General features: G+C 43.5%; 1 protein-coding gene and 1 long non-coding RNA gene across 6 annotated transcripts in view; one reads left to right on the top strand and one right to left on the bottom strand.

Moving 5' to 3' along the window:
• The window catches only part of LOC311607819 (uncharacterized protein), a 180715-nt gene that overhangs the window by 58575 nt on the left and 98793 nt on the right, over window positions 1-23347 (bottom strand). Inside the window, exon 4 of one of the 5 annotated variants that reach the window (XR_014782756.1) lies at window positions 21162-21396. The exons of the other annotated variants lie outside the window; for them this stretch is intronic. The gene's annotated coding sequence lies outside the window, so the exon portion shown is untranslated. The remainder of the gene's footprint in view (window positions 1-21161; window positions 21397-23347) is intronic. 5 annotated transcript variants of the gene reach the window in all.
• On the top strand, window positions 6225-11312 carry LOC311607820. Its single transcript, XR_014782758.1, has 3 exons — window positions 6225-6357; window positions 9709-9782; window positions 10969-11312. It is a non-coding gene; the product is annotated as an uncharacterized lncRNA (long non-coding RNA).

Below are 23347 nucleotides of genomic sequence, written 5' to 3'. Positions count from 1 at the left end.
CAGGCTCTTGCCTCCAGCCTAGGGATACTTAAATGTCACACATAGGCTTTTGCCATGTAGAGGACTTCTCTAAAAACCCTCTGAGGTCCATGGGCCCAAAGACAAACAGTATCATGACACGATGTGATATGATCTGAAATGTCATTGGTCTGTCCTTTCTTTGCCACCACCTGTCATTGTCTCTGGCCTCCCGTCTCTCTCTACTATTAGAAAAAAGTCTTACTGGGAACTCTATGCTCACTCCTATCTCTGCCTCAAAAATACTGGAACCAGATCACTTCTCTGCTGTCCTGCCACATCTGCTCAGCTGGACATGAGATCTACCAATGAAAATGAAGGTCATTTATTCATCAGTTTCCATATCACATGCCAGACAAAATCTCAGGCTCTAGAGTCACGGGCTTCATCACCCTTCACTGCCTGTAACTGACTATCCTAATGGAAGTTTTGTTTCTTTCCAAATCTCAGTTTTACCATCTGCAAAATAGAGGGGCGGGTTCATCCTATTTTACATGTGACCTAGCTCTGTGTGAGATGTATTGATGATCTAGATGGTGTCTCCGTGAAGTACCTAGCACACAAAAGCCCAGGCATCTCAAATTCTGTTATCGTGAGGGAATAGAGGAAGAATCTAGAGAAACACCGTGGCCTGCTGGTGGATGAAACTTCCTCTGGGTAGGGAGAGTAGACAAGGCTGGAGAGCTGATCCTGTTTGAGGTAATAAAAGGATCCAAGTGCCATGTCAAGGAGTCTGGGCAGGACTGAGGACAAGAGCACACAACAGGACATATCAACAGGGGAGACCAATCTCATTGACCTCTTAGACACTTCTCTACTGCTGTGACAGCAAAGGGAGACCTTAAAAATGAAGCCAGGGACCACTGTTATTATCTGACCCTGGCAGCTATCAGAGGAAAGGATTTATCTCACAGATGTTCCAAGGTAAACAAGATTTATTCCATGCCCTTGGGAAGTTCATGGTCTTCTGGGGCCCATTTCTTAGATAAGTGAGCTGAGAAGGCAGTAGGAGAATAACGGAGGAAAAAATGTGTGTTCCAGAAGCTAAACAACACGATGGCATCTGTATGTGGTGCTGAAGAGGCTCAGGAAGCCCCAGGGAAGACAAGGGCTGTGAGGCACCCTCTTTTCAGAAGGATCCTCCCAGCTGTCCTAAAAACGGCCCGAGTGTAACTGCCTGGACATCTTAGTACAGTCAAATGGCTCCCTATGCGGTGGACAAGAAGAGAGATGAGGTATTCCTTCTTGAGGCTAAGGTACCTGATCCACAAGTTTCTAACCCCTTCTCACACAATGTCAAGCCCTGCTACCTACCTTCCTCTGTACAAGCATCCTTGTCTTTCTTTCTTTCCTTCCTTCTTCTTCTTCTTCTTCTTCTTCTGTTTCTTTCTCTCTCTCTCTCTCTCTCTCTCTCTCTCTCTCTCTCTCTCTCTTTTAAAATCTATAGACCTGTTTTAAAAGTTTTTTTGCAGAGGCTTTCTTGCAGAAAACAGAAGCTCTGACATGAACTGGATTTTAATATCATTCCATTAACATTTTGAAAATTGCCAGCAAGAAGCTCCAAGTGTAAGAGAGAACAAATTGGGTGTGTTTGCCTCACACAGGTCCACCAGATACATACACACGCAAACACACACACACACACACACACACACACACACACACACACACATACACACACACACACACACACGCACACACACATGCACACACACAATGTTTCAAAGTACATTGTGTCATCAAAAACTATTTGAAACGATTCCGTCCCCACAATTATGGATTCAAATGACATTTACATTTGGCCAAATGGTCTCTAATTGAGCCGCCCATTAAGTGACTGCACGTAGAAGCAGTTGTGAAATGAAAGCTCATTTGCAAGCCGCAGAAGGGAAGGTGGCGATTAGTTCTACAAGGTAAGAAGCACAGGAGTCCTGATCCCTCCCTCTAGCTCTTTCAGAAAGATGTGCCGAGGCCAGTGATGTCCCCATCCTTGTCCACAGCACCAGTGGTAACCCCATCCTTGTCCGCAGTGCCTGCGAAAGCCCACCATTTCATGTAACTTCACAAATGACTATCTCATGAGCCGCTTTGGTCTCTGCACCTCGTTTGATAGCTGGGAAAACTGAAGAGTGATCCTTGAAGTGACTCACCAAAGTCATGCAACAAGGACAGGAAAAGGCCACATCCAGGCCAGCCCCCAAACCTATGGCACCCACCACACTATGTGACCCAACACCTTTACTAGTGCTAGTATACAGGGATAGGTTGGGTATTGGAAACAAATGTGTATATGTGACCAGCACAGCACCAGATATGAAAGTGACCACACAAAGAGTAGGTGCCCTGCGACAGAGCCCTCCAAGGGAGCCCAGCAGGATCTATTAGCACATGGGGCTCAGCAGATGGCCTCACTTGCTCCAAGGAGCCAAGAAGGAGGCCACGGGGAAGGATTGGACGTGCAGCCACCGACAAAATCCAAGTTATGGCATATGCTGTACAGTTTAGAAAATAATGACAAGAGGACTGACTGTACATTGCAGCAAGTCGCCATTGTTTTCTGAGTGTTGACTATGGCTTGTCTGAATGCCCGGATGCAGAATCAACAGAGAAGGATGGCCAGCTTTATTGGTCTTTGAGGAAGTCCCTAAGGCAACACTGAGGATGCACCCATTGTTTGCATTGTTGGACTTAAAGCAGGAAAGACAGAGACGTGTTCAACTCGGAGCAGCAGCTCAAGGGCCATGCAAAGCACACAGACCAAAACCAATTTTGTCCCACCCAGGAGTGTGCTGATCAGGGGCCCTGCTAGTCCAGCCCATGCGAGAAACTAGGAGAACCATAGAAAACCCCATTAACACCCGAGCTCTCCAGATGCCCCCTCCCCCCCAGCTGGACTGGGGATAAAATGTAAATGCTTAGAAGGTTTCCCAATATTCAGTCAAATCCAACGCTGCCTTCTTTCCTCAGCCTCATGTCTTATCACCCCCTCAGACCTACACACATATCCACCGACACCCCACACATATCTCCACAGCTGCCCAAACCCTTAACTGCTTCACCACTTCCTCGGCTGTAGCCCATGCTCTTGTTTTTAAAGCTATGGTTTGTCCCAGCTGCACTTCCTCCCTCCCACCCCAATTGTTTACCTCCTGCTCGCCCTGCCCTTCAAGTATTGGCCTATAGGTCACTTCCCCTCCCCCCAGTGGGATGTAGCTTAGTGCACCTCTGCCCTTCCTTGGCTAGGTTTGCCTGCCTTCCTCTCTCACCTTTGCCTGCACCTCCCCAGCCCTCTCCATAATTGCTTCATTCTCATTCCATCCTCACCACCTGGCAATTACTGAGTAGAAACAGCAACTGCTCTCCTATTCACTATGGTAACCTCAAGCCAGGCACTGCAGTGTTTTGTTGAATGACGGAATATAATTAATTTTTTAATTAAGTTAGCCAGTGGTAACCTCTACTAAGCAAAACAAAAAGAAGGCCTTGCCCCTTTACAGGTGTTAAATTCAGTTGGTTTGAGCACCACTAAGATAATGGCTGGACAATACCTCTCTGTGACATAATATAACACATTAGAATCAAGATTCCGCTGGAAAAGAGGAAAGTGAGCAAGCATCCTATTTACAGAAGTCTGTCTTAAAGAGGCTTATTTCGAGCTGGGCGTGATCCAAGTTACTGAGGGCTTTAAATAATTGGGAAAGACATTATCTTTGGAAGCTAAAATCCAACCCTTGAATACCTTGGTTCTTGCCAAATATCTCCCACAACCCACATTAAGTGGATTACCCTGTCCTTAATCACACGCTAAATGCCTGCATCTGTGGCTGGCATCAGCTGAGTGTGCAGCAGCTGCAGTCACCACTTAACCCCCCCTGCTATCACAGCAGAATGCAGTGGGTGAAAAGCACCGAGCCGTGGGTGGGAAGTAAGACCGTCCAGGTTAAGGTCTCCATGCAGCCATCCATTCAGCACCTGTTAATGGTCAAGTATATTTTAGGTACAAAACAGAGAAGTCAGGCATAGTTCATTTTTTTTTTCCCAAGGGGAAAAAATACACAGGAAAAAAAATGTCCTTATGGAAGTAAAAGTTCTTTTGCATATGCTGGCACTCAGACTTGACGTGAACTTGAGGTTCTGATTCTGAATGTCTGCAGTAGGGCCGGAGAAAGTAAGCCTCTAATATTCTTTCATTTAAAGTTGACGCTATTAGCCCAGGGACCAGAGTCTGAGCACAGAGCTCAGATGCTCACAGGAACAATGAAATCCTTATTCCCTCAATTGCATCTTACAATGACTGTGGGAAGAGGTGCAGAGGGACTTACTGAGCCTCTACTGGTATGGTAACTTTTAAATTCTGGGTTCTTTTACATCGGTGGCTCACAACCTGTGGGGTCGTGATCCTTGGGGGGGTGTGTGTCACATATCAGATATCCTTCCTGCCTATCATATTTACATTATGATTCATAACCGTAGCAAAATTACAGTTATGAAGCAGCAACAAAAGTTTTTATGCCTGGGTGAGGCTCTGTGTTAAAGGGTCCCAGGTTTCAGAAGGCTGAGAGCCACTGCTTTACATAAGCCCAAAATCTGCAACTCCAGCTGAATCACCCTGCACTTAGCATTGATCATACATAGGCATGCCGACTTCTACCTCTGCACAAAGACGGGGCATTCACTGAGTGGTCGTTCAAGCAGAGGGCAGTGCACACTAGCAGCCATAACTGCTTCTCTGTGCTTGGTCTCTCTGCATCTTCAAGGTCTTGACGGTTGCCAGCACAGTGGTCTAAGGCAGTGGTTCTCAACCTGTGGGTCTGGATCTCTTTGGGGGTTGTATATCAGATATCCTGTGTATCAGATAGTTACATTATAATTCATAACAGTAGAAAATTACAGTTATGGAGCAGCAACAAAATACTTTTCTGGTTTTGGGTCGCCCTAACACGAGGACCTGTATTAAAGTATCACAGTGTTAGGAAGGTTGAGAACCATTCACTGCATGTACTGCCTGGGAAGTTTTGAGAGTACGAGGGTGCTTATCACCAGGGACTGTCAGCTAGCCATCTCAGCTCGTATCCGTCAATTGCACCCCATATCCGGTATGTCCTCACACAAGTTATTCACAAACAACGGCGCCCCGTCCCAAAGGAAATGGATGGGAATTGCACCTGGTGAGCATCTACTGTGTGCAGGACATTGTAAGGTCATTCTCTGAGTTCTCCTCCAGGAGATGACAGGTAAGTTACAGATGCAGCTCCTGGCGCTGAGAAGACGGCCCAGTGGGCAAGAGCATTTTGCTGTACTGTCATGAGGACCTGAGTTGGGATCCCATATCCCAAGTTGGGCATCCAGAGAACACCTGTTGCTCCATTTCTGAGGGATCCAACACCTTCCTTTGGCCTCCATGTGCACACAGGCACGCACACCTTCACCTGTATGGGTGTGCATACATTCACATTGGACACACACACATACGCGCGTGAATAAATCCTTGAAAAATATCATCGCATCTGGGCACTTGCATTCATTCGTCGTTCGTTAAGAACCAGATGTGCTTCAGGCATGGAGTAGCTATACACATAACATACAGTATCTCACTGTCAGGGATCCTGATGAAGAATAAATGCCGTACCTAAACTCACTGTCATAGGGAATGCTACCATAGGTGTTTTCCTCTCTCCAGCCTCAGTCCCTTGTTTTTCCAACCCAATGAATCCTTCAGACCATCAGCTGGTCAACTAGGGTACATAATAATAATGCAAATATTATGACTCACTTGGTCTGTAACAGGCCTAATAGGCAATCTTCTTAACATGTTAAGAGAATCTGATAAGAGGAAATTTCATATTATACTTGAAGGAAAGCAGCCCCGATAACTCCTGGAGACAGACAGGTAAGCACTGCCCGTCTAAAACCGTGATAAAAACTGGCTTGGTGCAGAGAGCAGACAGCTCCACCTTAGTGAGACCAAGATAGTTGGAAAGAAGCATGCAGTTATTGCATCCAGCCCAGTTTGGAAGCAACATGACAAGAATTACGTGTGAGGCCAGGAATGCAGCCTTGCTAGAACGCTGCAAGGGCTAGCAGGGTGTGGGTAGGTGGGGCAGCTCCAAAGCACTACCCCCACGCTCGCATCACACCGTGTTATTATGACCAGTGCTGCTCTGCACTGAAATCCTGCCCTGTGATTACAGCGTTACGGTCTCAGGCCCACAATCATAAGGGGATGGGTCACTTGGGCCCTCGGGTAAAGAGATGCTCCTGGCAAACACTTCCCCTAGCAACTTCCCAGTCCCTGATTAGCCCTCCTCTCCTGAAGTCACCAAAACAGACTCAAAACGGGTATGCCATGGACCTATTTTGTCAGAGGTGCTAGAAACAACTGAGATAGTAAGGTCACTGGGCTGGGACATGAGTGGCCTGGTGAGCAAGGGTGGAGTAATGCTTGGGAGGTAGAACTTGAATATCAATACCTGGTGACTTAGCAAAGGGGTGGAAAAAAATCTTGTCTGGTTGGTACACACACTGATGCATGTCCTGAGCTAGAAAAACCCAGTGATGGAGGCAGTAGAGGTAGCGTGGGGATCATGGGGATCAAGGTCCTTTTGAATGTTTTGTGTTTGAGAAACTTTTTAGCTCTCAAAGTGGGAAGAGGAGGTGGCCAGTGGGCATCTACAGTTTATGTCATAGCTAGAGACATTGGCACTTGAAGGCATGAAACTTGATGTGCTCACCAAGACAAGAGCAAAAGAGAAAAGATACAGGACCAATCATTGGGACCTCTGATATTAGGAGATACAAAAAAAAGGGGGGGTAGGGGGAGAGTGAGTAGAAAGAGCCTGTGAGGTGGACACATAAGAGAACCTGGTTTAGGGAAGCCAAGGTCCCAGGTGGGATGTTGTATTTTGGGTATGAAAAAGGCACACATACTTTCCTAAAGAAGTAGACAATTAGCCGATGGGAACAGATGCAGAGACCCACAGCCAAACATGAGGCAGCGCTCAGGGTACCTTGTGAAAGAATGGGAGGAAGGACTGAAGGAGCCAGGGAGGGCAATGATGTCAGAAGGAAACCTACAGAATCAACTAACCTAGGCCCAAAGGGGCTCATAGAGACTGAACCACTGACCAGAAAGCATGCATGGGACAGACGTAGGCCCCTTACACATATATAACACATGCACAGCTTGCTCTTTGTGTGGGACTCCTAACAGCGGGATCAGGGGCTATCTCTGACTCTGCTGCCTGCCTCTGGAGCCTCTCGCCTAACTGGGCTGCCTGGTCTAGCACCAGTTGAAAAAGATGCACCTACTCCTACTGCAACTTGATATGTCAAGGCAGGTTGATACCCATGGGAGGTCTTCCCTTCTCTGAGGAGAAAGGAAGGGAAGGATATGGGGAGGGGAGGGGAGAGGGAGAGAGAGAAGGACTGGGAGGAGAGGAGGGGGGCAGCTCCATCAGGTAATGTAAATAAATAAATTAATGAAAAGAAAAAGAAGTAGACAACTGTGCCCAACACATAGAAAGGGCAGATGAGGATTAGAAATGACCATGACGTGATGTCTGTATCTCTAGCACCTAGGATGAGGGAGTGATGGATGGCATGGAGTGGGTGGTAGAATTTGCACTAATTAACAGAAGGATGTAGCCCAGCAATGGGAAACATAGAACATTTTGTTTCTAGATCACCCTTTTTCATCCATTTTCCTCTCCTGACTCCATGATGTTCAGGTATTCAAGTATCAAGAAGTAGTTTCTCTCTCTCTCTCTCTCTCTCTCTCTCTCTCTCTCTCTCTCTCTCTCTCTCTCTCCTGAAATAAGGTCTCATTATATCTATGACTGGCTTAGAATTCAGTATGCTGGACGTAGACTCAAGACATCCCTCCTGCTTCAGCCTCTGAGTGATGGGATTACAGACGCAGTGCGCTATGCCAGCGCAGCACTCTGCTCAGCACCCACCAAGCAGCTGGAGTAGTCGGCCACATCCAAGCCTGTTTGTCTGTCCTGGAATGCACCGAGTAAGCAACATAGGACTTCACATCACAGTTGTCCAGTGTCACTGAAACAGCTTCAGATGGAGACTCAGACACCGTCATGGTTCTCCGAAGGGAGTTGCTCCTTAATTGGAGTTCAAACCAGACAATCCTTAAGGCAACCCAGACAGGGTTCTCCCTCTTCCCTAAACTGTAGCTGTTATAGGCACTGAGAAAAAAAAACACCTACCTAGTGTATGATTAACACCAGTGAACTAAGGTTTACCCTAACACTTCCTCCTTTGCATTTCTCCTCCCTCTCATCTTTATTGGCTTCCTGAAATGCATTTTCTGCAAAGGCAGACTCTCTTCTAAATCTCTGTCTATGAACACAATTACCATGTCTGCTTTTTCCACAAGGTAAAAATGAATCACTAGATGCAAGATATTAATTTATCCGCCCAGCCATAGGCAGGCTGTCTTCATCTCTAAATGATGCAATCCCCTGACACAAGATAGAAAATGACAGCTTTATTCTTCAGTCCACAGTACTCAGCGTCATGGAGAGACATCTGCTGTAGATGAAATTTGGGTCTTTGGAACATGAATACTTTGAAATGTATTCCCCTTCACCACCTGGAGGCTCGTGGGTCCATTTGTGGATGTTTCCACCTTGTGCTGCCTTGCAAACTAACGAGTGCTCGGTTCATGGGGAAGCAGGTTGTAAGCTCTGCTGGGCAGTCTAGACTCTTACATCCACACTGGAAGGAGAAGGGCAGAGATCTGACCATAGAGAGCCTCTCTGTGCTCTACAGTTCCCTCCTCGTTATCTCTCCTTCCACACACATGTCCCTTAGGTGAGCTCCTACAGTAATTTCTGGAATAGAATCCACTAAGGAGTAAAAGCTCTGCTTTCTTTTCTCATCAAGGGCTCATAAATGGGCTCCAGAAGGCCTTTGTATCCCTCCAAAGTCATGCAAAATAATGTGTGTGAGTTTTGTAATTTTCATCAAATTCTGAATCAAAAAAGTGAGGCACCAACAGAAATACAGTCCTGCCTTCTTTACATCACTGAGCACTGCCAGGCATTTTGCTTTTGTTTTAGTTTTGCCCTCAACTGTTCTAGTCTTAACCCTCTCTCTCTCTCTCCAGCACCAGCCTCTGTTCAAGTGACCTACATTTCATCAGCGAACTGAGAACAGCACCCCAGCTGCCACCCATGGCTTAGTCACCCTTCTACAGTCTGCTCTCCACAGAGCAGCCAGCTCATATTTTCAGATCTCTAATCTGATTGTTTTGACACTTTGCTTAAACCCCTTTAATGACTTCCCATAGCCCTGAGTGCAATCCCAAGCCATAAGTATTCATGTGAGCATCTGCAACCACACTCCAGCATTCTCTACTTTTTTTTTTTTTTTTTTGGCCTGGTGAACACTATTTCATCCAGTTTCCTTTCCAGCTTCAAATTCTCCACTCATCTCCCAACCCTGGCCTTGTACACATTCTGTATTTCCATGTTTTCAGAGATGTATTGTGATGGTCATTTCAACCTACTGCCTTCCCTCACTTTTCTAACTAAGCCGCATGCCATATCTGTACAACTGTGTGCTTCATGAACGTCTACATTTTCTGTCCAAGTCAGAAGTATGCATTATGCATGATCCATTGATGACGAGTTATCACTCATCCTTTAGCAAAACTAATTGTCATTATCTCTCTAGGGTTTAGTAGAATACCAGCCACGGGGGCAGCTGGGGCTTGATCCAACTCAGAGAACAAATGAACAATCAAACAGGCGAGTAACAATGTGGCTAATGCTGTAATAGAAGAAAGGGCACAGCTCTGTGCGAGTTCAGGAGAGTGGTGTCTCCTCAGCACAGCAGGCGGAAAGGAATGTCCCTCAGTCACCTTAAGCGTCTAGTTCAGGAAGCAGTGAGCATTGACTAAGTCCATGACATCGCAGCTCACTCTGCATGGGGAGCAAGGGGAGGCCTCAGGAGCACTTGCCTTTTGACATCAGTCATAAAGGAAAGCTGGAAGTACTCAGATCAAACAGAGAAAGAGCCAGGCACAGAGCCTTTCAAACACAAGAAAAAGCAACTGCCAGGCAAGCAGCCACTAAAGAGAGGGAAAAGCTCTGTGGGGCGAAAGAGGCTATGTGGAAAAGATATTGTGCTATCTTCTTGTATTCTGCTTCTGGGCAGGCAGAGCTGTGTCCCCAGCTGCTGGGCACAGAAGGATAAGCACCTCCCTGCTGTCAGCCCTCACCTTTGAGTGGCAGCTATTCCAAGGGCAGCCCACCCACCAGGACTAGCTGAGATGGGAGTGGCCACTTAGCTATTTGGGTTTAATGGAGACATTTCTGGTGTCTTCTTCCTTCAGAGCTCTGGGTGGAGATGGCACAGGTCACCACTGATCTTGTACCACTTGTAGCTTTTTCTTTGTCTTCTCAACAAGAAAGGCTGGGGCTTGATTCCAACCCCGTGGACAAATGAACGATCAAGTAGGTACCTAACAATGTGGCTAATGCTTTAACGGAGGAAAGGGCACAGCTCTGTGTTAGTTCAGGAGAGCAGTGTCTCCTCAGTACATCAGGCAGAAAGGGGGTGTCCCTCAGCCTTTATTGTTGTCTTCAGGGTCAGCTTCTTAGTGAGTCAGACTGCCTACCTGGGACAGGCCACCAGAGAGGATGTAGGCGGAGGCATCTGCTCATGGCATTCTGACTAAGGAAACAGAATGAGGGATGATGGGAGAGTGTCAAGAGGAACCTGGTTAAATCCCAGTAAGAGGAGATAGAGTAATGCTAGCCTGACTAACAGTGAGGACACAGGAAATCATCCTTCTCTAGGTGTTCCCAGGGAAGCAAGAATCAGACGTGACTGGAATGTGCTTGTGGCATAAAAACAGATAATTCACCAGCAGAGAGTCATAGCAAAGAAATGGACAGCAGATATTAAAACTTGAGTCTCTCTGCCTGATAGGACCAGTCATCAAGTTTGCCGAAGAATATTATTCTGTCAAACACAGGAAGCTTTAAAAAAAAAAAAAGATGAGGAACCGAAGTATGAACTTGAAAGAAGGGAAGCAAAATTCATTCAGCGTGAAGAATGGGACACTTCTTTAACAGATGTTTATTGAGTGTGGTCTATGTGTGAGCACCTAGAAGAGGGGCTGGGAAAACAGCAGCAAATAAAGCTTTATGGATGCCATGTCAAGAAGCAAGCCCATGCTTGGTGACATTTACTACAAACAGCGTTTCTGAGTTCAGCGTGGTGTTGCACTTCACCGTTGTTCCAATGCCTTTCAATGGCAGTTGATGCTGTGTTACTTCTGAACTGGTTATTCTGAATGCTTATAACCATTCATGTTCCTCTCATTCATCACAGCATAATATAAAGAGTAGACAGCTGTATTGATGCTGCTCTGACCTCTCACTAATCATGTGACCTGGTGTAAATTACACATCTGCTCAATGGGGACAATTATACCAATCTCTAGGCATGGACTTTGACATTCTGTACTAGCTGGTATGTCATAGTGACATAGAAGCCTTTGACCCATGTGAATTTAGCTATACCAAATAAAAATGATTAGGACTGTAAGGAGATAATTGTTCAAAGACATAACTAGGACTTATTATATCATTTGGGGGAACTTGGGAGAAAAGTGAAACTGAGAGGGTCCTTGTTCACATATTACTAAAATTTTCAAGGTAAAGAATCCAGAGTCCTGGGGCTAGCACAGGGACCCCAAGTATGAGGCCTTCTCCAATTGCTTGGGTTGAACACTAGGATGCTGACCTTGGATCGGACTTCCCATATCTCAGTAGACATGGGTCCCTAGTGTCTCCTGAATATGCTCTATGACAACCTTGGTTGTAGACCTAAGATGTATGTTTGTTCCCTTGGTGGCTGTAAGTTATAGCCTAGCCACTAATATGTATAGCTTTTTTCTGTGAATAAAATTGTACATGTAGTCCTTTGACTTTAGATGTTTCCAAAAGAGAAGAGCAGAGAGAGAGAGAGAGAGAGAGAGAGAGAGAGAGAGAGAGAGAGAGAGAGAGATGTCCTGGATTTCTCAACCCCAAAGGAACTGACTGTACATCACAGAAGTCATATCTCTTGGGAGTGAGAGGCAACCTTATGCTAGAGTCTGAACTCCATCCAGTTTATGTCCCACACTACACTGTAGATAATAAAATTCTTATTACACCTGGATCAAGGATGATATTGTTCAAAATTAGCTAGCATATAAATAGCAGGTTCAAGATTCAAACTTGAGCCTTGGGACCCCCAAGGTCCATATTCATCCAATAATATGTGTTTCTTCCAACTCTTTTCTACAAGACTTGCTCCAAGCTTCTGAAATGAAAAATTGGTGAACAGAAAAACTTGGGTTTTTTCTATACCCCAGTAGGAGTGAATGTTCCGTAATTCAGTTCAGGCATGTCAGGCTAAAGGCAGAGCAACACATGAGGCTGTGTGTCTGAACTGAGCTTTGGGAGTTCTAATTGTCATATAGTGAAGGCTCAGGGCTGAAGTCACTAGTCTGCAGGCACCCAGATGTGAGCCTGTGAGGATGGAATGTTATGAGGGGGAAAACAAAGGTCATATTAGAGTGAGTGATAGACATAATTAATGTTACTGACAACAAAACACTCAGTTGCTGAGGGACAAATGAGTCAGCCGTGGCCTTGGTGTTGAAACTAAATGCTAGAGTGTTGCTCAAATGCCTACTTGTCTTGAAAAAAGATAAAACAACTTCTTGATCAATACATACAGAACATCAACTTGAGAACATTACATAAAATGTAGGGGGAAAAGCACCCCCCACCTGCCTCCCCCCCCCCCCCCCGATTACATATTCTTTAAATTTCATTGTAGCTTTGCCATCCCCACTGAAGAGTGTTTGAGGCCTTCCATAGCCCGACCTAAGTTTCCCTTTATATGACCACCATCTCTAGTCTCATCTCAATCCAGAGGCAGCTCTATCTGGGTGACAAGTCTGTCCTGTCTCCAGGTCAGAAACACAGATCATGAAAGGGCAGGGCTTGGGTCGGGGATGGTGAGCAGTATCATGGAAAGCCAACTTTCATCGAGGAATGTCTCTCTTACCTTGCTTCACGCAAGCCCTTTCCACTTGATTTACCTACTCTTGCTCCCTTCTTCAGGGAGTGAATAGGGTGCTGCATCTAGTTGGGGATTCAACATCCTACAGGAGACCATAGTTTTCCCAGACCTAGTAAATTCAAAGTATCTGACGCACCACAGAATAGTCCTGTCAACCTACCTCCAGCACAGAACTGTGGTATTCATGAAGATCTCACTTTGATATTGCAAGTTCATCTCTAGCACTCCTTATGTGCTAAACATATTGTTTTTAACAATGTAGGTTCTCAGCAAATACTCACCCTATTTGCATCTATCAGGATCACCTAGGATGACCAGCCAACAAATGTGTCATGTTTTGCATGACAGTTGGTGCTTCCTGGAAACAGAGTTAAGCTGATTATTTGACCAACTTGAGCTGGAAGTGGGGGTGAGGGGAAGGAGGGGTGTGCCTTGTAGGGCAAGAAAAACTATGTTCTGGATTAACACAGATGCCTCTGTTAAACTATTTAAGAATTAAAAAGTATATAGGAGCTGCAATTGACAGAGCATTGACATGAAAAAATAGCCCTGTGCATCTGTTTCCTGGTGACTAAAAATTAGTCTGGCCCATCTTGCTGAAGTGGAGCTGTTAACCAAGACTATTGGAAGTGTATGCCAATAATAAGAGAGCACTGCCTTTTGGTAAATTACACTGTGCTATGTGTTTGCTGAGCTAGTGCAGATATTACCACATTAAATCTTCTCTGCAGCCTCACAAGGAAGAAATTGTCGTTGCCATTATTATTATAATATTCCCACTCAGTATACTTCAGATCAGGCCTCAAAGAGGCATGATAATTTGCCTAAATTTGCAAAGCAAGTCATCGGAAAAACTAGATTTCAATCCAGACCCGTAGTTTCCAAGACTTAAAATGAACTTGACTAGATAAGGGAAGTGAGGGTTACTTGAATTATAAAAGGGTCCCCCTGATAAATGGCATATAACCTCCTTGTCCTGTAAATGATGAAAATGAGACCTAAAGAAAAGACAAAATGTTGGGCCTTAAGACATCATAGCTGAAACAGACACGTAAATTCATACAAACATTTTTACACCCAGCCGATAGCAAGTCTGTCTTTGTTAACAAAAGCATATAATTTGTATACTACCCAAGCCACTATGCTAGTTACAATCCAGTGGTCTTTATATAGTCACCTGATATATATCCATCACCATAAGTGCCTTGAAGAGCAATTTCATCACCTGACAAAGAAACCCTCTGTCCATATATGCGTTGTGTTACATTCCCAGCTCAGCATGGCTTCGCTAACATGCTGGTCTGACATTGAGCTAAGTGGGCCTTGGATTGGCCATTTTCCTTATTCATACTTTTGAGTGTCTGAAATTATAGGCCTGAATCACCAGGCCATGCCTGATGTCTATCAATGGGTCCACACAACACATGGTTGCTGGGGTTTTTTTTTTTTAAGCATCAGATATATTTATTTATTTAGTTTTTTTTTTTTCAATAAGTTGAGATTACTTCACTCAAGGAAGCAAGGAGTGACTGATAAGGGGACATTTCCTAAGTTTTTATTCACCTCAAAACAGGAACTATTCAAAATGAAAAAGAAACCCAAGTTAAAGCAAAGTTCTTTGTATGCAGTATGGGATAAAGTGTACCTCTCCCACACACAGGTAAATTTATGCATTGAGGTTCTGAGCCTAAGAATCTGGGAGCTCATGTGGAAATACAGACTTCACTGAAATAATTAATTTAAAATAAACCCATTAGAGTCAGCTTTAAACCAATATAAGAATTAAAAATTAAGATACATACACACGGGAGGGGGGCGGGGGAGAGAGAGAGAGAGAGAGAGAGAGAGAGAGAGAGAGAGAGAGAGAGAGAGAGAGAGAGAGAGAGAGAGAGAACGTTGTGTAGTTGTGTGAGGACTGGTGCCATGCTACCACAACCCAACGAAATATAAAAGATAGACTAGGGGCAGAAGGACCTAGCATTTCCCACACTTTGATCTTAGCCTTCTATCCTCCATAACTGTACAATAAGCTTCTATTCTTTAAGCCATCCAGTCTGTGGTACTTTGTCACAGAAGCATTAGGAAACTGACATGATATTGAAATAGAGCTTTATACAATTTCCCTAGGGTATCCATTTCCTAGCAAGAATATTACCACTACTATGTTGCTTCTCTAGGGTTTCACTAAAATCAAATATATGATTTCTTTTTCTGAGTCTCAGCCTTCCTCAAGAGCCTTTTTTAGCCAATGGTATATTATCTAAACAAATGTATAAAATATACAAGCCAGTATTTAAAAATTCATCATGGCTACTTCTTCATAGCCACACTTTCCTAACACACACACATACACACACACACACACACACACACACACACACACACACACACACACACACACTGAGGATAGCTTTGGAGACAAGCAATCCCAGTACTGTTTCAGATGTTTATATCTTTAAACTTTAAACTTGAAAATTCTTTATGTTGTCACTAAAATGTTATCAATACCTGAATAAATAAAATAAATCAATCACAGATTCTAAATATAGACTCCAACTAAGATATCAGGTTGCATGATCCATGCTGTTTAAAAGAATACTATGTCATGACAAAGCACAAATTAGTTTAGAAATGCGAGGCTGCTTCCCCTTCTGTATCAGGCCAGAATGTTATCACTTGGGGAAACTACAGAAGGCCAGTGTGACTTGCCTGTTCAAACACTGGACAGCATATTGCTCCACAGCCTAATCTACTCCTGCTATTTCTAAGTATTTTTTCATGGTCTTCCGGGAATCTTCACAGGTCCTTTGGCTCTGGACACCATGTTTTTCCTTCTTTATAAATGTGTTCACAGCTTTGCCAGACCCTAATCTATTGAAAAGTCTTTCTACAGCAAGATTCTTGCCAATATACATGGGGAAAATGCTCCCTGAAAACACCTACTGAAAGTGGCAGTTACATAATAGGCAAACAGACAACCTTTCCCACATAAGAATTGGAATTTTCAAGCCAAAAATCCAGTTCCTGGAAAAAGAAAATCCTGGAAAAATACTAAAAGCTTGAAGTTCATCCTAAGTAAATATACCACCATGATTATCTGTTGGTGTATAACCCTACCCTCTGAGAATAACAATACAAAGAATAAAATAACTTACTACTTGTTGGCTGTCCTCCCAGTCCTGTGAGTAAACTTGACTCACTCAGCTGATGGGCTCCTCCAAAAGTCTTTTTGGTTGCTGTTGACATTTGGTAGGTGACACTGACTTCAAAGCTGTCTTAGACTTACACCCAAGATGACCCCTTCTCACGGAAGTTGATGTCAGCACTTGAATGGAAGCAAACCGTGTGTGTTTGTGTGTGTGTGTGTGTGTGTGTGTGTGTGTGTGTGTGTGTGTGTGTGTACATGTGTGTGTGCACATGCATGCACACCAACATAAAAAAGAATAGAGAGGCTGTATCAAAATATTAAACATTAGCTACATAGTTATAATTTCTCTCACATTCTAAGATGCTCCTGATGAGAATTGTGTTTAGACCCAAAGGGACATGAAGAAGATAAAGAAGAAGCAGAGTAGGAGAAAGGGAGAAGACAAAGAAGAGGAAGACAAAGAAGATTTTTAGTCAAATTGTAAAATACAAATACAACAAGACCGTTTTGGGGGTTCTTTGTTTGTGTTTTTACTGTATTCTAAACATATAAAGGATGGATTTGTAGCAGTTTTGATTTTGAGATGACTACCCATGATTTCTTTTATTCACTTGCTCCTGACAAGTGAATGTGACCATCAAGGATAGGCACTGACCTTTGAGTCATGCCCTCCCCATTAAGCCCCCTTTAGCCCTTGTATTTCTCTTGATTCCCCAGAGTTGAATAATTCTCCAGCAACTTTCTCCCTCTCTCCTGATCTGTATCAAAGGATATGAGGTGTGCCAATCCTCAGCGTACCATATATTTCTTTGAAACAGGACTGACACTAGTTCATGCTTTGGTCCATTCTGATACCTAGAAACCTAACACAAGTTGACAAGCAGTTCTCTATTGACTATGTACCATCTCCATCATTTTATCATTGGAGTAACTGGAGCCAGAGAGGCCTTAAACTTTGCTAGTGTCAAATAATGAACTAGGATCTCTGTTCCTTCTTTCCAAGGGGCCTCTGTAGCTCCTGGAAGATGCTGGACCTCATGTGGAACATGTAGGTAGTAAATCATGAGGGACCAGGTGCATGTACCTGCCCATGAGTTTATACGCTGGTTCATTGAGTAACCTTCTCTGTAACTGCCTTTCCACAAGAAGAACTTCCTAGCAGTGTGGCCTCAGGCAGTAGGGCATAACCTACATACAGGGGATGAGTTTTCATCTCGAAATGGCAACTGTATGACCACAGTTTAGAAACAGCAGAACAGAAAAACATTAGGCTCTGGGTAAAGCAGGCCTGGATTTAAATATCTGCTTGTGAAATGTCTTGGTTAAATCACTTCTCTTTGTTGAGTCTTAATTTCCCATCTGTTAATAAGTATTTTAACATCTATAAGGGGCCAACTTGACCACGTCTTAAGAAGACAGCAGCACTTAACTATTATTTTTTTACAATGATACAGTGCCCTGGTTGTCCACAAATCTGAGTTCACTGCTACACCCTCCATCTACCCACGACGGAACCTCCTGCCCTCTGCTGCTTTTCAGAAATGCTCTTCTGGAGTTCTTGAGGGACCACTGTTGGAGAAGCTTTTGGCATCCATGGTAGGGAGCTCTCTGCCTTCTAGATTCATGCTTCTTTGTGGCCTATGTACATCTTCTTTCTTCTCTCCAAAGTTCATGTCTGCTAAACTTGCTTGAAGAGACACTCAAGCAACGAAATGCTTAACTGGCAAGTTGTGTGTCTCCTTTGTTGGCCCACATGAGCTTTCAGTCTCCAATGGCCTGATATTGAAATTACTTAAACCAGACTCTTTAAACATTCCATAGCTTCTTTGACCAGACTTATGGTAATAGAATTTAATACAGATTTCTCCATATTAAAGTTAATGAGATATTTTTTCTTTGTAAGATTACACTCAACTCACAATCATATTTAAATGAATTGCACATCCTTGAGCTAGAAGTAATACTATTGAGAAGAAGGCTTCAGTTGAGAACAATGAATGGGACTTTGTATAAAATAAAATGTCAAAGTTAATAAGGTATTGCTATACCATCTTACAGCATGCATTGTGGAGACAAAATAATTTGTATGAACCAGACAGTTATGAGGCAAATATTTAAATACAAGTGAAACAGAACAAAGCAAAAACATGCCTATGTGCTTTGAGCAGAGCCCTGTCTAGTTACTCACAGAGCATGGTAAGAATTTCTTTGACTGCCCCCAGGCTGTGAAGATATGAATCTCTCAAGGAATAGTGTCAAAGGTAAGGGAGTTTTCACTAAAGGCAAAACTAGCCAAGATTTTCCCATGTGAAATTTTGTCAGTCACCAATACAATCTGGCACCATTGCTGAAATGGTGATTTCTGTCTTCTGTCACAAAATCAAGTTTACCAGCAATCCAACCTGTCACTCCACTAATGACTGAATGCTCATGTGGGCCAACAACGGAGAAACAACTTGCCAAGCAAGCATTTCACTGCATAAGGAAGATTGCAAGAACTGAGAGAAGGGGAGATAGGGCAAAGGGTAGATCAGCCATGCAGCCTTCTACAAAGTGGCCAGCAGTATTTGCCAAGCCAGGGTGTAGAGGTATCTTACTGGGTGCAATTCTATTTCCCACTTAGTCTTCTCCCTAACTTACCCTGAGATCCTTGCCATACATTTGCTTAGAACCCTAAATAAATCAGCTGGTTCTAAAGATGTAGTCAGTTTAAAACTGTAACTCTAGCACCTGTACAGCTATGGCTCCAACCAGCCTTGCTAGACAGGGACATTGGGGAACTTGGGCAAGAAACCAAAAATATGCTTCAACTTAAATCTGCCTTAATTTTCTGTGTGGGCTAGTTTTATGTCAACAAGCTAAAGTCATCTGAGAGGAAGGAGCCTCAATTGAGAAAATGCCACCATAAGATCGGCCTACAGGGAATTTTCTTCATGAGTGATTAATAGGAAAAGGCCCAGTCCACTATGTGTGGTGCTATCACTGGGCTGATGGTCCTAGATTCTATAAGAAAGTAGGCTGCAAAACATTGGAGCAAGCCAGTAAGCAGCACCCTCCATGGCCTCTGCTTTAGTTCCTGCCTCCAGGTTCCTGCCCTGTTTGAGTTCCTGTCCTCACTTCTTGGATAACGAATAGTGATATGGAAGCCTAAGCCAAATAAACTCCTTTCTCCCCCACATTGCTTTGGTCATGGTCTTTCATCACAGCAAGAGAAACCTATACTAAGATATTCTTCCACCTAGTATTTATAATTTCATTTGTGGTTGTTTGGAGAATACTACAAAAAGAGGAAGAAGAAGAAGAAGAAGAAGAAGAAGAAGAAGAAGAAGAAGAAGAAGAAGAAGAAGAAGAAAATATCCTTTCTTGGGCATGATGGCATATACCTTCAACCCTGCTGCTCAGGAAGCAGAAGCAGTCAGATCATCCAAGAGTTCAAAGCCATCCTGGCCTATAGAATAAGTTCTTCATCAGCTAGGATATAAAGTTGGGAAATGAGACCCTACCTAGAAAGAGAAAAAGAAAAAGAATATCCTTATAAGAAGATGCCCTTGAATGGCATTGAGCCATTTAGAGACCATCTGGCTGACCTCACTATAAAAAAGAAGACACAGGCCTGGGAGATCAATCAACTTGCCCTCAATTTCCCAGAAAATTAGCACCAGAATAAACACAAGTAATAAGAATTCCTTCTCACTGGTGTGTGGACACAGCTCCTCAGTAGCATTTTAACAGGGAATGTTGGGCTCTTTTTATTATTATTATTATTATTATTATTATTATTATTATTATTATTATTATTATTATTATTATATTATTTGCTTAGATTAGATCCTGAATGTTATCCCTTTGCTTGTATCTTCCTGTTCCTACCCTCCCTCCACCTTCTGCCTTATTCCTTTCCTGTAGACCTCTGAGAGAAGGGGGCCCAGGGAGGGCCTGCACAAACTGTTAAAACAACCAAGGGTTGTGCATGCAGTAAACCTAGACCCCTTTTCAGATCTAGCCAATGGGCAGCTCATTTTCCACCATTGTGGGAGAGTGGGACTACCTCTGTCATGAACTCTGGTGCCTTCCATTTGATCTTCTCTTTGGTGGAGAGGCATACAGAGGAAGGGGAAGCAGACCATCCTGATGAGACCTGATAGGCTATGGTCATATGGTGGGGGAGGAATGTTGGCTCTTATAAGCTACAGTCTCAAGCTTGATGCTGGAGGGTAAGAGGTAAGAAGTTATTTCCACTGTAAATGTTCAGTCTAGACCAAAAGACACTCTTGTAAACAAAGACAAAACACAACTGAATGGGAGAAAGGCCTCAGCCAAGGCTTCTACCAGGAGGCAGAGAAGAGAAGAAGCTCTTTTTTTGTGGACAGAGGACTTCAGGATGCCCAAAAGATGACAAAATGATATAACTCTGAAAGCATCAAATAGAAGTGGCAAGACAAGGAACCTGTACGGCAATAACATGTTCTGAACCCTGAGAAGATTAAATCCTATATCCTGTCTCTAGATGGTATATTATTGAGAGAGAGTAGACAATGTACCAGATCATATCTTGGATGAGCTACACATCCATGTCAAGGTGTTATCAGTTTTACTACCTTTTCAATACCGGAAAAGAATCTCTTTGCCATGTATCTGTTCCAGATTCTGGTGGCAACGACCCTGATCTGTGCGGTCATCTCATGAATTCTTCCCTGTGCACATCAGTGCTCAGTCTACCACCCCTCTCTCTTTCTCTCTGTCTGTCTCTGTCTCTCTGTCTCTCCCTCCTTCCCTCCCTCTTCCTATCCCTCCTTTCCCCCTTCTCCCTTCTGAGTGTGTGCACCGTATACACATGTGTTACAGTGGGGTTTTTTTTTGGTGAAGCATATGTACATATATGTGTTGCTATGCATACCTCTATGTAGATGCATGAAGGCCAGAAAAAAACATCCGGGGTCCTGCGCCACATTCTCTTAAGAAAGAGTCTTTCACTGAAATTGCAGCTAGACTGGCAGCCAGAAAGTTCTGTCTTTTGTCTACCCCAGTGTTGGGTTCACAGAGATGAGTATGGTTGTATCAGCTCTTTACATATGTTCTGGGAGTTGAAACTCGGGTCTTCTGTTTGCAGAGCAAGTAGATGTGAAAGGAGGCTGAAATACAAAAGTTAATTCAGCATGTATTCTGTACCGCATTACCCTCAACACACACACACACACACACACACACACACACACACACACACACAAAGTCCAGCATGGGTGAAGCTAAATATACCCAAAGCAACATACTAAGCTTAACCTGTTTTCTTGTTCTGACCCATGGTCGAGAGTGAGACCAGGTGTCCCACACACTTGTGCCTGCTGCTCTTGCTGGGCTATCATCACCTTAGCATTCCTTTAAAGCTGCCATTTCACTCTACTAATCGACACAAACTCCTGTTCACTGATAAGTTGTTAGTTCATCCACTCAATGAGTTTATTGAGCTTGTGTTGTATATCACATGGTGTGACAGTCATCAGAAGTGTTTTGTAGAAGAAGACAACTACTTTCAAAGCACTTACATTTCACAAAGGACAGAGAAGACGAAAAACAGCAAGAAAATATCAAGTAGTAATGAAATCTGGGGGAAGGTAACAGATTAACTGATGGAAAATAATAAGGCTATATTCATTTTTAAAATATCTAAGTGACACCTAAATAGATGACATTTTAGGAGAGACCTGAGTGATGAGAAGGAGCCAGGCATGCAAAGGTCTTGAGATGATTTTTTAAAAATATTTATCTTTGAGAATCTCACGCATGCATACAATTTATTTCAATCACATTCACACCCATGGCCTTCCTCCAGCTCCTCCCTCACATCTTTATCCCAACTTCATGTCTTCTCTCTCCTTTTTAAAATAACCTAGTGGCTCCACTCAGTGCTGCATCTATGCAAATGAATGTGGGGCCATCTATTCTAAGAGCACAGTCAACCTATCATGGACCACACCTGTAAATAAATGTACTCATCATCCCTTATCAGCCATCAGGTAATTGTCAATAGTTTCCTCAGCTAGGGAAGGGGCTCATATGACCATCCCTAACATGCTGGAATGCTGACTGGCAACAACAGCTGTCATGAGTCCATAAGCACAGTATTTCTGTCATGTGCAGAAGATATTGTCTTTCTCCATCCTCCTCAACATCTGGCTCTTACATTCCTTTTACCCCCCTCCTTCCATGATGTTACCTGAGACTTGTGCAGAGAGGTATGTGTCTTGTTTATGTCTGAACACTTCACAGAAACCTTGCTGCATTTTGACCAGTTGTAGGTCTCTGCATTAACAGTCATGCACTACACAAAGATGCTCCTCTCATGAGAACTAGTATCTGCATTACTCTACAGATACAAACATAAACAATTGGGAGACAGTTTGATACTATGTCCAGTTAGGAAAATAAAAATTTACCCCTAGGCCTATGAGCTCCCCCAACCATGGGTTCTTAAAAAGACTTATAGTACCAGACATGAGTTTCATCCTGTGGAAATAGTCTTAAATTTAATCAGAAAACAGTTGGTTATCCCTACAACATTATTGCCACTATTGTACCCATGGGCATATCATGCCAGGTCAATCATTACTATAGCTCCTAGTGTTTATGGATAGATGAGGCTGTTGTTGATTAACTTTCTCCTCCAGAAATCTTCAAAGTGTCTTTTGATACTGAGATAAAAAATCACTGGCCCTAAGTTTTTCCCTAACAGTTTCTCTGTCCAGGTTTAATAAGGCATGCTCCCCAGGTCAGTCTTTGACTAGCCAGTTCTATAGGACACCTGCTGCCCAGGACAGACTTTGACTACCATCAATCTTGAGAATGGGACAAGTTCACTAAGTCTCTTTGTAATAAGTTAGCCTTTTCATGGCCATTCAAGTCATATTTCTATGACCAGCACATTGGCTGCAAGACAAGCATCTTTCTTAGATCATCCTTACTTATTTTTCTTAATCCCAATTGTTCCCCTAACTAGGTCGGGGAAACTTTCTTTCTTTAGGGTTTTGTTTTAAAGATAAGGAGGTAGCACTCTGGCAGCTTCCCCCAAGTTTACCATTCCTGCAT

Source organism: Acomys minous, assembly GCF_964271855.1.
Source record: "Acomys minous genome assembly, chromosome: 10".
Taxonomy (NCBI): Eukaryota; Metazoa; Chordata; class Mammalia; order Rodentia; family Muridae; genus Acomys; species Acomys minous.
Note: the sequence above shows the minus strand (reverse complement) of the source record. Positions and strands in the feature narration are given on the sequence as shown.